Raw genomic sequence first — 5672 nt, forward strand, 5'->3', positions numbered from 1 at the left:
TTTCCAAACATGATATTTTAGTAAAATTAAATTTTATTCTATAATATATAATAAAAATTAAATCATTCATTTAATGCTAGTAAAAGAAAAAGAAAATAATAATAATCTGTATTGCAAACAAAATATACAAATATGTTGAAAAAAACAAGAACATTCTTACAGAAAAACAAAAAAGGTTGCCATAGAAATCACAGGGGATGTAAAAAACAGTTACTCAGATTCAGTCATTCTATGGCAAGCATACAAACAATACAGAAACATACACATGGCAAATATAGACTGCAGAAAAGCATTCGACAATGTTCCACCCACTTGGCTGTTGTACACACTTCACATCTATAAAATCCATTCCCAGATCATTAGTTTCCTTTGTTTTACCATGCTTCACTGGAGAATAACATTACATCTTAANATTACGCCACACGGCATGATTTGCATAAGACTATGGCTTGGGAATCACAGATTTGCATAACGTTACGGCTGGTGATGGCTAATTGGTCGGCCGGGTATCACGCCACATGACATTTGCATAGTGCTACGGTTCCGTAAGCATTAATTGGTCATCGAGTCCGATGTTGATGCTATAAAAAGGCGACAGTTCGACACACCGGATATACGTCACTCTCGTCTAAGTTCGACTTGGGATTTTTTTTGTTCAGTAATAAGTGTGAATTCTTCCTGGAAAAATAAGACATTCCTTGAAAATGAGACCTAGCGCATTTTTCAAAGCAAAAATTAATATAAGACACTGTCTTATTTTCGGGGAAACACGGTATTACGACACAATTTATTAGCAAATCAAGATAGCTCAAGTTTATTTAATGAAAGTGTACAAAATAGAAACAAATTGGTACATTTGGTTAAAGGTTCTGTTTACACTTTTTACTCTTTCAGCTAGTTTTTTAAACAGTAGATTCGTTGCTACTTTCGTGGATATACATGGACATCAGCCTTTCTTTTCTATTAAATCTGTTAAAAAAAACTGCTTCCATGTGTTCAATGGGTTCTTACTCGACCATATCCATAACCCTGTAATTATGCCTACCACCAACGACATGAAGATCTCTAGCATAAACACTTACATTTGGCCTGCTGTTAGAACCCGCTGCCAGCTACATATCCCTGGAGTAATATTCGTAAAAGTTTGCAGCCAGCATGCACAAGGCCACTACAGTATAAAGTACTGCAAAATGACCAATTCTGACTGTTTCAATATCTAATTTTTCCACTTTGCAACAATTGTTGCGGTGGTGTGTGTGAAGGGCCGGCGAGTGTTTTGATTTTAATATATAATAAAGACCAGCGAGTAGGAACATGGAACCGATGATCAGGTAAACAAATGATGGGATGATGACGAAGCCCAGTAAATTTCGAGTGCTCTGATTGCCTACGTAACAAGTTCCGGTCAATTCGTCGGCATCAACCACTCTCAAAACTAGTATAGCTATGGTTTTCACGGCGGGGAGTGACCAACCTAACGTATGAAAGTAAATAGAACTTCGTTGCATAGCTTCGTTGGTCCACTTGAAACCCACTGAGAGAAACCACATAATGGCCAGAATAACCCACCAAACTGCGTTGGCCATGCTGAAGAAGTAAAGGAAAACAAAAATGATGGTGCAATTGATGTTATCCAGGCCTTCCTGGATCAAGATGGGCACTTCGTGCTGACTGTCCACGTAACAGGAAACCTCTTCCTGCCCCGCAATTAAACGTATAAAGTAGGCAATACTGTATACGTTATACATGCCGCTTATGATAACTATGGGTTTCTCTCGGTAGTGAAATTTCGAGGAGTTGATGAGGAAGGTAAAAACGCTGAAAAGCGTGGAAAGGAAACACAAAATGGACCATACCGTAACCCAAAACTCTGCAAAGTTCTTGTTGTCTCGACTAAATAACACTTCGGCGTTGCATGTTTGGGCGCAACGCCTAGTGCGATTGACGTAGTAGAAACTTTTGACTTTGTACTCACTGCACGGGTTCGTAGTGTCGCCTGTAAGAAGGCTTGGTAGGCACGTTAATACGGTTCGAGACGTTTCGTCGATCGAAGTAACTGTGAAGTTGGTGATGATCTTTTGCTGTCGGTTCTTGTCCTTTCATGCACATCTGTATGTCGTTGTTTTTGGACGGAAACTTGCTACACTCTAGAACTGACAGCCATGGGAAACCAAATTCCTCTAACACCGGTAGACACCTGGCCTTAACGTCTTCACACACGGGAGCACAAGGTCCTATATTCTGTGGAACCATCTCCGAACAAAAAGGAATGTAAACAGAAAACAGAAAAAATCGTAACCTGGACGAACAACCATATTGTATGAGGTTTGAAGGTCACCAATTGCAGGTGGGCATCATATTGGTCTCTGTCACCTAGTGAATTTGGCATTCTGGTGACATTATATCCAATGTCTCTGCACATTGATGTGCTCACACGTTTCCATAGCCATTGTTTTAATGGCTATGGAAATGATGGAGAAAGAAACTATCAGAGACTGAAACATCTTTGTGGTCTTGAACATTTAAATGACTAAGCACATGTCACATCAGACAGGGACAGTTATTAGAATAAATGTATATAATTCGTCTCTGTAATCCAAAATTTTTGGTAGACAGACTCACAGCAAAACTTTTAGTTAGGAACTCACTTTTATTCTTTAAAAATTGACAGATGCATTTCAGGTTGGTATACTCATCCAATTCCTCTTCAGTGCTAATTTCTCAAAAAACAATAAAAAGCTACAATAACCAGTACATGACACAAATACATTACAAAATATTACTACTTACTTACTCTTAAAGTATAAGTTGTGTATGGGCTACCACTACATCTAAACACCAACCATTTGTTTTCCATTTAAAATGCACTTGAAGTGTTTGCATAACATCACTCCTAAAAACCAATATACATTATGACTAAACTGTAAACTTAACAAGTGTATACAATAACCAATACATTACATACCTTTAAAATATAAATAGTATACGACCAATCAAACCACCTAGCAATACATTAGAATACCACTTTGTAATCAATCGCAATAACTTCTTTATTTTATAACTATATAGCGCCCTCTATCATTTTGTACCATCTAGAATCTATTTCCATCCCATCAGAAATATTTATTAAATTATTTTGGTTTTTCTTAATTTCTAAATGTTCTTTAAATTTACGTTTATATATGTCCTTTTCATGGTGTAGAATTTTAATATTATTGCGATTAATTTTACATTTATTGTTTTCCGTGTGCTCATACCATGGCGAATTTTTATATCTCAATCTGATAGCCGCTTCGTGTTCCTTTATTCTTACATCTAATACCCTTCCAGTTTCACCTATATAACTACATGGATTCATATAATTACATTCTATTTTGTATACAATACCTGTCTTTTTTAACGGATCTATATTATTAAGGTTATTTCTATTAATATATTTAGAAACATTATCTGTAATCTTATTAGACAAAGATGGGGCCAAACATATATTGTCTTTCTTAAGGATTTTACTGATATTTTCAAATATATCTTTTATGTATGGGAATTTTTTATACTGTTTTTCAGATTTATATTTTGTATTAAATCTATTTTTCAAGAAGTAAGCTCTCCACTTATTAATTTTAAATTTTGGGTAATCATTCAAAATGAACTTATTATCTAATTCTTCTAATTTAAGGTTAATATTATGTTCTTCTGTTATACGTGTATATATCTTTTTTAATTCCATCAGGTATGAATTCTTTTTTATATAATCAGGTATGTAAGAATTGTAATTAGTGGTTTTTTTAACATCACATGATTTTTTATATGTTATAAATTCAAATTTTTTAGTGTTATTTATAATAGTGATATCAAGATAATTAATTTTTTTGTTTTCTTCTAGTTCAATGTCAAATTGTATTTTTTTATTTATACCATTTATAAAGGGATGTATAATGTTTTTATTAGTTAAACTACTGTTATATATTATTAAATAATCATCTACGTATCTCACTATTAATTTTATGCCTTTAATGTTATTTATTTTCTTATCTATATTAATCATAGCTATTTCTGCTAATTTTGGCCCCATCTTTGACCCCATACTTATACCATCAATCTGTCTGTAAGACTTATCATTAACCTCAAAATAATTGTTCCTATATGCAAAATGTATCAAATCAATTAAAGTTTTTTCTACATTCAATTCTATTAAACTATCTCTTATTAACTCCCAGTTTATATTGGGATACATATTTTTTATATCAAGGCTCATTAATTTATCCGTATTTTCTTTTTTTAACTTTTTGTGAGTCCGTCTACCAAAAATTTTGGATTACAGAGACGAATTATATACATAATAACATACAGCAGTCCAGATACAGAGTATTAGAATAAACTTTTAATTGGCTCCCTGGTTGGTCCTCAGCTGGCCAATGGAACGTGGCCAAACCCTTTTCCCACCCTAAAATTTTCCTCTTAATAAATATAAGTTCTAATTTTCTTTCTGCGAATGAATTTGTGTCTCTATGGATTAATTTACAATTGGGGGAATTGCTTTTAAAGTATTTCACCCTGCAGTCATTCAATTCAGGTGGTTTGTCAATCAAGTTAACCTACTTTCATATACAGTCTACGAATATATCGAATATATCGTGATACGCATTTGAAATGAAGTAAATATTTTATAATGGAAACTAATATACAGTATGGTATATTATATATTGGTAAATAAACCATGCGAAGCATTTCCTCATTATAAAAATGCAGTGTATCGTACGTAATGTACAGATGTATGAAAAGAATTTTTACGAATGCTAAAACTTTACTGGTACGAAAATACAAAAATAGCAACGTTTTTATAATTTTCACATTTTTCTTGAAATAAAAAAAATTTTACTTTTCAAATTGTTCGACATCAGGAAATTATCAAAAAAAGCAAAAACATAAGTTCAAACCAACTAAATTTCAAAAAATTTTAAACTCATTCGTGTATCTGACACGCTATTCAAAGATAATTTGCAAGACTGGAAATATGGCTATTATTAATCGAATCTGAAATATCTCAGTCTATTAACATGGATCAAACAAGTTTAAGTCAGAGTAAATATCCTCCCTGGTACACCAATCTCCTCCATATTCCATCTTCACAACCATATATAGGCTATATAAATTAATTAATTTAAATGTGAAAAGATTAATAGCACAAATACGCCTTAATAAATATTCTATTTACATCAATAACAGTTATAATAATTTTACAAATAATCATTTTATTTGGTGCAATTCCGAAAAACTCTCACTCTACTATCTGATACAGGAATGTCAAGGCTTAATAAATGTGTGCTGCTCACTTGATATCAAATGAACAATTCAATTAAACCACTCCTTGAACTTAAAATATCAACAAAGATAATAAAAAAGTTTTATATAAACCATATAATTACTGTATCAAAATTACAGAAAAGTTAAAAAAACCTAACATTCATTGCTCATTACTACTAAATAAGTATGATTTTATCTAATTTAATAACTTTAGGGCAACAAAAATATACTTGTAATTAATGTTACAATGATTATTATTTATATATGTAAACTGTTCAACCTTTTTTGTAATTTTTCCTATTAAATTTAACACCCCCTTAACAGGGAAACTCTCCCTTTTTGTAAATAAACGTTTATTATTATTATTA

At 32.3% G+C, this 5672-nt stretch overlaps 1 pseudogene; it reads right to left on the bottom strand.

The window, feature by feature from the left end:
* Positions 1–1076: 1076 nt before the first annotated feature.
* On the bottom strand, positions 1077–2462 carry LOC111625515 (annotated as a pseudogene).
* Positions 2463–5672: the final 3210 nt, after the last annotated feature.

Source organism: Centruroides sculpturatus, unplaced genomic scaffold (assembly GCF_000671375.1).
Source record: "Centruroides sculpturatus isolate CEXI.00-Female unplaced genomic scaffold, Cexi_2.0 scaffold105, whole genome shotgun sequence".
Lineage (NCBI taxonomy): Eukaryota > Metazoa > Arthropoda > Arachnida > Scorpiones > Buthidae > Centruroides > Centruroides sculpturatus.